Here is a 10,082-nt window from a genome sequence, read left to right as displayed (position 1 = left end):
CTGTGGAGGAGTTTCCTGAAGAACGCTACAGGGCAGTAGAGGCAGTCACCCTCCCAACAACAGCAGTGGTTGGAGAAGCGACGCTCACAACAACGAGCGTTGCACTGGGCGGATAAAATACAGTGAGTTGGCACAATGGGGATCACAGGTGGTGAAACAGCTAGTCATCTCGGTCAGTCTGTCCCGTGACCGGCTCGCAGAGAACCTTCGATACTTCACGTGGCCTCAAAGTGTGCACTTTAAGTGCACCTAACCTGGCACAAGCGCTGTGGTCACGTCACCGCCACTTTATGGCAGTTCTGCATGGGTGCTAAAGAATCAACTAATGTCACCTGCTGGGTCTGTCCCGTGACCTCCTGCACCTAGCCTGGCACAGTGGTGCATCTGCCAGTCATCTCGGTCAGTCAACTAATGTCACCTGCTGGGCCTGTCCCGTGACCTCCTGCACCTAGCCTGGCACAGTGGTGCATCTGCCAGCCATCTCGGTGAGTCAACTAATGTCACCTGCTGGGTCTGTCCCATGACCTCCTGCACCTAGCCTGGCACAGTGGTGCATCTGCCAGTCATCTCAATGAGTCAACTAAAGTCACCTGTTGGGTCTGTCCCGTGACCTCCTGCACCTAGCCTGGCACAGGTTCCAACGCGTTCTACCCTCCCGTCAATCCCCGCAGATGCTACCGCTGCTGCTGTACAACAGCGACCTCTCTCAGATCTGCGTCACAGTCTCCCGCCATGTGGCCTCCTCTTCTCTTCCCCTAGGTCGCTGGAGAAACACTCCATCCCATACAGGACCTGTGTCCACAGTCTCCCCTCCCGCCTCCGCTATCACAGACGGATTTTCTTCGTGCTTCCGCTGGCTTAATACCTTCAGAGGCGTCGTTCGGTGCTCAAAAGTATTTTGAAACTGACTTTATTTTCACAACTGTGGAACATTACATCTCTTGACCATTTACTGAAACTGGTAATACGATCAGAGGATTAGATATGCAACACCAACCGTGAAATGTTTTTATTAGATAAACTACATTATAAAAAAACATTAACTTATTCAAGTTGTGTTACAGGCAAGGAAATTGCTGTTATGATGAAGACCATCCGTAAAGAATATAAGTGACGCAATTTTACTAGAACACCTCGGTCAGACGTTTCAAAATCAATTTACCAACTTAGAAAATCCCTCTAAATATTTTCAGAAAGTTCTTCATAGCATCCTCAGCGTCCTCCGTTTGTTGTACGCTAAAATGCTGAACAACAACGACCAGCATTACAATTAGTGCGTCAATTTAAAATAACCCTCACAGTAGGCCATATTATTCACCATATAGACTATAGTCACTATACTTATTAACCCAGGAAAACATCGGACAAAAATTACATCACTCCAATAGGGGGCGTCAATTGCTATGAATACAGTAGAAAGGTTTTTGTTTGGGTTAGATCGCATAAATGTGTCGTTAACCCACCACCACCCAACACAGCCAATTATTAAGGTTTGTCACGTAAACAAGACGTGCCAATTAGTTCATACTTCAGCCCACCGGTGTGTTGCAGAGTAAATGCACAGATCTGGCCGTCCGCCTGATGATGCTGGTTGTAATCACTGGCGAAACGTCGTGCTCAGATTTTAAATGTTGTGGATTTGCTCTCCGTTACATCGACGTGCTGTACTAGTAAGGTTTTTTTGGAGGGGGGGTAATATCGCGCAAATATAAATGTGTGGTTAAACCTGCCACCACCCGACATAGCTGTGGCTCTAGGGTTCGGTGTTACATGTTATTTATGTAGTTTATTGTAAAAAATTCGGTCACAGTTCCTATGATCACTGTTACATTGCATTTATGGCTTTATTTTGGTGATTTCTAAAAGTTTTTTGGTTTGGCCATGTTTTTGTTTATTGTAGTACGGAGTTAGACTGATAGCCTTAATCTAAGTTTTCTTGTTTTTCATAATAAAGGTTTTTGGGTTAGATCGCGTTTATTTATAAATGTGTCGTAACCCTCCACTACCCGACACGGCCAATCAGCAAAAAAGTGTCACGTTGACAAAAGACAAATAATTCACTACTATAGCCCACCGGTGTGTTGAAGAGTGAATCCACAACATTTACAGTTTGAGTACGACGTTTCGCTGGTAAATACATCCAGCATCATCGGGCAATTCGCCAGAATGGTAAAGCCCTCGCTTGCTCCCGGTTTTATATAGAGCAGCAGGGTGACGTCATCACTTAACTCATATCAGGTGCAGTGATTAGAGCCGGAGAGGGGGGGGGTATTGTAATTATATAATCGATTAGTAATCAGTCATTGGTTATGATTAGTAATGAGTTGTAGATTAGTAATTCTTTAAATCAAAATGTAATGTGTATTATTTAATAATACGCTTCCAGGCCGCACTAAGCCTGTAGCTGTCAGAGCGATTAAAGTTATTCTTGTTCCTCTCAATTTCAATGGATTCTCTAATTAGTCTTTGCCAGTAATACTTAGTTTTACACACCACTGCAACATTGTCAAAATCAATTGAGTGTCCTTGTTGACAAGCATGTTCTGCCACTGCCGACAGTTGTGTTTGAGATAATTTAATATTTCTTTGATGTTCTTTTAGTCTTACACTGATGTTACGTCCCGTCAGCCCAATGTAGCAGCTGCCACATAAACAATGAATCCGATATACACCTTCTGTTGATAGTTTAGGTAATGCGTCTTTAGTGCAAGATACTAGTTTTTGAATTTTGTGTACTGTACCAAATCTTACTGTAATGTTTTGCTTTTGCAAAACACGGGCTAATTTGTCAGTTACTCCTGAGATATATGGAATTTTTATTGTTTTAACAATCTGGTCGCTTTCAGCAGTATTGCTTTGCGATCGTGATTTGGCATTCAGTGCTCTGTTCATTTGAGCATTATTGTAGCCATTCTGTCGTAGTGCGTCTTTAACGTGTTTAATCTCTCTCACTAGACTCTCACCATCTGACACTGTTTTAGCCCGATGTATGAGCGTCTTGATAAGAGAGGATTTCTGAGCTGGATGATGATGTGATTCTGCATTCAGATAGGCATCAGTGTGCGTTTGCTTTCTGTAAATGCTGTGTGTTATTTTACCGTTTAGGCCATGTCCAAGCAAAATATCTAGGAATGGGAGTGTGTTATTCACCTCCATTTCCATGGTGAACTGGATGGCTGGGTTTTGTGCATTGAGATGATTTAGAAAATCATTAAGTGTATCTTTACCATGTGGCCAGACAACCAAAGTGTCATCCACATATCTAAACCAAAAGGATGGTTTTAATGTGCTCGAGGCAAGTGCTCTTATTTCAAAGTTTTCCATGTACAAATTTGCTATAGCAGGGGATAAAGGAGAACCCATTGCTGCTCCTTCCATTTGTTTAAAGAAATCCCCTCTCCATAAGAAGTAAGTGTTATTTAAACAATGACCAGCAAGTTTCGGAATATCTTTTGGTAAACCGGTATTCTTTACTAGTGTATCAAGTAATTTAAGTGATTCGTCCACTGGAACCTTAGTGAATAGAGAAATCACATCAAAACTTACCATAATATCATCAGGAGTAAGTTAAATATCTTTAATCACATTCACAAGATGTTCTGAATTTTTTATGAATGAAGATGTCTTACCGATGTAGGGCTGTATTTGTTTGGTTATATATTTTGCTAATTGATATGTGGCAGAGCCAATTGTACTGATTATGGGTCGTAATGGGATGCCGATTTTATGACTCTTTGGTAGCCCATAGAGTCTAGGTGGTTGTGAGGCCCTTGGCTTAATTTGGTATTGCTCATTTTTAGGGATTAATGAATTTGCAATTATTGCAGCGGTCTTATGTTCTAAAGTATTAGTTGGATCTCGTTTAATTTTAATGTAGGTACTTTCCTCTAGTAAATTTCTAATTCTATTATCATAATCGGCTCGTGACATCATTACAGTAGTGTGGCCTTTATCAGCTGCTAGGATTTGGATATCCTTGTTTACACGCAGCTCTCTTAAGGCTTTTGCCTCGTTAGAGCTAATATTTACTTTTGGAACTTTGCTATTCTCAATTATTTTAGCAACCTCATGTCTAGTCATCTCTGCCTCATTATGTGGAAGGAGTCTAACTACTGATTCTACCTCAGCAATTATCTCATCCACTGGAATTGTGCGTGGGGTAACGGCAAAGTTAAGGCCTTTAGAAAGGATAGAGACCATGTCACCGGTTAATACAGTGTTAGTGAAGTTCAGTACAGTTTTGTTTTTAAATTTTTGGTTTTCAGTAGGGATTTGTTTATTATGTAGTCTAGAAAATGTATTAATTTGGTTAGTTTTTGTTAGTTTAAACACATTATCAGCCGATTGTTGTGTTATGTTATCGATTATATTCCAATAATGCATAGATACACTATTGCTTATATCTAAGTGTAACTGCTTTAGCGATTCCGAAATGTAAGATAATTCACTCCTATTGTGCTGTATTGTCTCTATTAATAATAATTTGCTAGCTTTGTGTAGTATTTCGTTAGCTTTAGAAGACTTTACGTGATGTGTTATTTTAACTGCGTTTGGTATTACCTTTGAATCTCTGCACCTTTTGAGGAACGCCAGTGAAGATATCAATTTCATCCGCTTAATGCAAAGCTTCTCCAATTTTCTGGTTTTAAGAAAAGTATCCTCCCCATAGAGGTTAGTCAGTTTAACACGTAGGCTTTCGCGACCAATATTATTCATAATAAAGGTTTTTGGGTTAGATCGCGTTTATTTATAAATGTGTCGTAACCCTCCACCACCCGACACGGCCAATCAGCAAAAAAAGTGTCACGTTGACAAAAGACAAATAATTCACTACTTTAGCCCACCGGTGTGTTGAAGAGTGAATCCACAACATTTCCAGTTTGAGTACGACGTTTCGCTGATAAATACATCCAGCATCATCGGGCAATTCGCCAGAATGGTAAAGCCCTCGCTTGCTTCCGGTCTTAAATAGAGCAGCAGGGTGACATCATCACTTAACTCATATCAGGTGCAGTGATTAGAGGCGGAGGGGGGTATTGTAATTATATAATCGATTAGTAATCAGTCATTGGTTATGATTAGTAATGAGTTGTAGATTAGTAATTCTTTAAATCAAAATGTAATGTGTATTATTTAATAATACGCTTCCAGGCCGCACTAAGCCTGTAGCTGTCAGAGCGATTAAAGTTATTCTTATTCCTCTCAATTTCAATGGATTCTCAAATTAGTCTTTGCCAGTAATAATTAGTTTTACACAACACTGCAGCATTGTCAAAATCAATTGAGTGTCCTTGTTGACAAGCATGTTCTGCCACTGCCGACAGTTGTGTTTGAGATAATTTAATATTTCGTAGATGTTCTTTTAGTCTTACACTGATGTTACGTCCCGTCTGCCCAATGTAGCAGCTGCCACATAAACAATGAATCCGATATACACCTTCTGTTGATAGTTTAGGTAATGCGTCTTTAGTGCAAGATACTAGTTTTTGAATTTTGTGTACTGTACCAAATCTTACTGTAATGTTTTGCTTTTGCAAAACACGGGCTAATTTGTCAGTTACTCCTGAGATATATGGAATTTTTATTGTTTTAACAATCTGGTCGCTTTCAGCAGTATTGCTTTGCGATCGTGATTTGGCATTCAGTGCTCTGTTCATTTGAGCATTATTGTAGCCATTCTGTCGTAGTGCGTCTTTAACGTGTTTAATCTCTCTCACTAGACTCTCACCATCTGACACTGTTTTAGCCCGATGTATGAGCGTCTTGATAAGAGAGGATTTCTGAGCTGGATGATGATGTGATTCTGCATTCAGATAGGCATCAGTGTGCGTTTGCTTTCTGTAAACGCTGTGTGTTATTTTACCGTTTAGGCCATGTCCAAGCAAAATATCTAGGAATGGGAGTGTGTTATTCACCTCCATTTCCATGGTGAACTGGATGGCTGGGTTTTGTGCATTGAGATGATTTAGAAAATCATTAAGTGTATCTTTACCATGTGGCCAGACAACCAAAGTGTCATCCACATATCTAAACCAAAAGGATGGTTTTAATGTGCTCGAGGCAAGTGCTCTTATTTCAAAGTTTTCCATGTACAAATTTGCTATAGCAGGGGATAAAGGAGAACCCATTGCTGCTCCTTCCATTTGTTTAAAGAAATCCCCTCTCCATAAGAAGTAAGTGTTATTTAAACAATGACCAGCAAGTTTCGGAATATCTTTTGGTAAACCGGTATTCTTTACTAGTGTATCAAGTAATTTAAGTGATTCGTCCACTGGAACCTTAGTGAATAGAGAAATCACATCAAAACTTACCATAATATCATCAGGAGTAAGTTAAATATCTTTAATCACATTCACAAGATGTTCTGAATTTTTTATGAATGAAGATGTCTTACCGATGTAGGGCTGTATTTGTTTGGTTATATATTTTGCTAATTGATATGTGGCAGAGCCAATTGTACTGATTATGGGTCGTAATGGGATGCCGATTTTATGACTCTTTGGTAGCCCATAGAGTCTAGGTGGTTGTGAGGCCCTTGGCTTAATTTGGTATTGCTCATTTTTAGGGATTAATGAATTTGCAATTATTGCAGTGGTCTTATGTTCTAAAGTATTAGTTGGATCTCGTTTAATTTTAATGTAGGTACTTTCCTCTAGTAAATTTCTAATTCTATTATCATAATCGGCTCGTGACATCATTACAGTAGTGTGGCCTTTATCAGCTGCTAGGATTTGGATATCCTTGTTTACACGCAGCTCTCTTAAGGCTTTTGCCTCGTTAGAGCTAATATTTACTTTTGGAACTTTGCTATTCTCAATTATTTTAGCAACCTCATGTCTAGTCATCTCTGCCTCATTATGTGGAAGGAGTCTAACTACTGATTCTACCTCAGCAATTATCTCATCCACTGGAATTGTGCGTGGGGTAACGGCAAAGTTAAGGCCTTTAGAAAGGATAGAGACCATGTCACCGGTTAATACAGTGTTAGTGAAGTTCAGTACAGTTTTGTTTTTAAATTTTTGGTTTTCAGTAGGGATTTGTTTATTATGTAGTCTAGAAAATGTATTAATTTGGTTAGTTTTTGTTAGTTTAAACACATTATCAGCCGATTGTTGTGTTATGTTATCGATTATATTCCAATAATGCATAGATACACTATTGCTTATATCTAAGTGTAACTGCTTTAGCGATTCCGAAATGTAAGATAATTCACTCCTATTGTGCTGTATTGTCTCTATTAATAATAATTTGCTAGCTTTGTGTAGTATTTCGTTAGCTTTAGAAGACTTTACGTGATGTGTTATTTTAACTGCGTTTGGTATTACCTTTGAATCTCTGCACCTTTTGAGGAACGCCAGTGAAGATATCAATTTCATCCGCTTAATGCAAAGCTTCTCCAATTTTCTGGTTTTAAGAAAAGTATCCTCCCCATAGAGGTTAGTCAGTTTAACACGTAGGCTTTCGCGACCAATATTATTCATAATAAAGGTTTTTGGGTTAGATCGCGTTTATTTATAAATGTGTCGTAACCCTCCACCACCCGACACGGCCAATCAGCAAAAAAAGTGTCACGTTGACAAAAGACAAATAATTCACTACTTTAGCCCACCGGTGTGTTGAAGAGTGAATCCACAACATTTCCAGTTTGAGTACGACGTTTCGCTGATAAATACATCCAGCATCATCGGGCAATTCGCCAGAATGGTAAAGCCCTCGCTTGCTTCCGGTCTTAAATAGAGCAGCAGGGTGACATCATCACTTAACTCATATCAGGTGCAGTGATTAGAGGCGGAGGGGGGTATTGTAATTATATAATTGATTAGTAATCAGTCATTGGTTATGATTAGTAATGAGTTGTAGATTAGTAATTCTTTAAATCAAAATGTAATGTGTATTATTTAATAATACGCTTCCAGGCCGCACTAAGCCTGTAGCTGTCAGAGCGATTAAAGTTATTCTTATTCCTCTCAATTTCAATGGATTCTCAAATTAGTCTTTGCCAGTAATAATTAGTTTTACACAACACTGCAGCATTGTCAAAATCAATTGAGTGTCCTTGTTGACAAGCATGTTCTGCCACTGCCGACAGTTGTGTTTGAGATAATTTAATATTTCGTAGATGTTCTTTTAGTCTTACACTGATGTTACGTCCCGTCTGCCCAATGTAGCAGCTGCCACATAAACAATGAATCCGATATACACCTTCTGTTGATAGTTTAGGTAATGCGTCTTTAGTGCAAGATACTAGTTTTTGAATTTTGTGTACTGTACCAAATCTTACTGTAATGTTTTGCTTTTGCAAAACACGGGCTAATTTGTCAGTTACTCCTGAGATATATGGAATTTTTATTGTTTTAACAATCTGGTCGCTTTCAGCAGTATTGCTTTGCGATCGTGATTTGGCATTCAGTGCTCTGTTCATTTGAGCATTATTGTAGCCATTCTGTCGTAGTGCGTCTTTAACGTGTTTAATCTCTCTCACTAGACTCTCACCATCTGACACTGTTTTAGCCCGATGTATGAGCGTCTTGATAAGAGAGGATTTCTGAGCTGGATGATGATGTGATTCTGCATTCAGATAGGCATCAGTGTGCGTTTGCTTTCTGTAAACGCTGTGTGTTATTTTACCGTTTAGGCCATGTCCAAGCAAAATATCTAGGAATGGGAGTGTGTTATTCACCTCCATTTCCATGGTGAACTGGATGGCTGGGTTTTGTGCATTGAGATGATTTAGAAAATCATTAAGTGTATCTTTACCATGTGGCCAGACAACCAAAGTGTCATCCACATATCTAAACCAAAAGGATGGTTTTAATGTGCTCGAGGCAAGTGCTCTTATTTCAAAGTTTTCCATGTACAAATTTGCTATAGCAGGGGATAAAGGAGAACCCATTGCTGCTCATTCCATTTGTTTAAAGAAATCCCCTCTCCATAAGAAGTAAGTGTTATTTAAACAATGACCAGCAAGTTTCGGAATATCTTTTGGTAAACCGGTATTCTTTACTAGTGTATCAAGTAATTTAAGTGATTCGTCCACTGGAACCTTAGTGAATAGAGAAATCACATCAAAACTTACCATAATATCATCAGGAGTAAGTTAAATATCTTTAATCACATTCACAAGATGTTCTGAATTTTTTATGAATGAAGATGTCTTACCGATGTAGGGCTGTATTTGTTTGGTTATATATTTTGCTAATTGATATGTGGCAGAGCCAATTGTACTGATTATGGGTCGTAATGGGATGCCGATTTTATGACTCTTTGGTAGCCCATAGAGTCTAGGTGGTTGTGAGGCCCTTGGCTTAATTTGGTATTGCTCATTTTTAGGGATTAATGAATTTGCAATTATTGCAGTGGTCTTATGTTCTAAAGTATTAGTTGGATCTCGTTTAATTTTAATGTAGGTACTTTCCTCTAGTAAATTTCTAATTCTATTATCATAATCGGCTCGTGACATCATTACAGTAGTGTGGCCTTTATCAGCTGCTAGGATTTGGATATCCTTGTTTACACGCAGCTCTCTTAAGGCTTTTGCCTCGTTAGAGCTAATATTTACTTTTGGAACTTTGCTATTCTCAATTATTTTAGCAACCTCATGTCTAGTCATCTCTGCCTCATTATGTGGAAGGAGTCTAACTACTGATTCTACCTCAGCAATTATCTCATCCACTGGAATTGTGCGTGGGGTAACGGCAAAGTTAAGGCCTTTAGAAAGGATAGAGACCATGTCACCGGTTAATACAGTGTTAGTGAAGTTCAGTACAGTTTTGTTTTTAAATTTTTGGTTTTCAGTAGGGATTTGTTTATTATGTAGTCTAGAAAATGTATTAATTTGGTTAGTTTTTGTTAGTTTAAACACATTATCAGCCGATTGTTGTGTTATGTTATCGATTATATTCCAATAATGCATAGATACACTATTGCTTATATCTAAGTGTAACTGCTTTAGCGATTCCGAAATGTAAGATAATTCACTCCTATTGTGCTGTATTGTCTCTATTAATAATAATTTGCTAGCTTTGTGTAGTATTTCGTTAGCTTTAGAAGACTTTACGTGATGTGTTATTTTAACTGCGTTT

Source organism: Petromyzon marinus, unplaced genomic scaffold, assembly GCF_048934315.1.
Source record: "Petromyzon marinus isolate PM22_M1 ecotype Great Lakes invasive population unplaced genomic scaffold, UKy_Petmar_22M1.pri1.0 PM_G_Scaffold_24, whole genome shotgun sequence".
Taxonomy (NCBI): Eukaryota; Metazoa; Chordata; class Hyperoartia; order Petromyzontiformes; family Petromyzontidae; genus Petromyzon; species Petromyzon marinus.
This window is presented reverse-complemented; position numbering follows the sequence as displayed.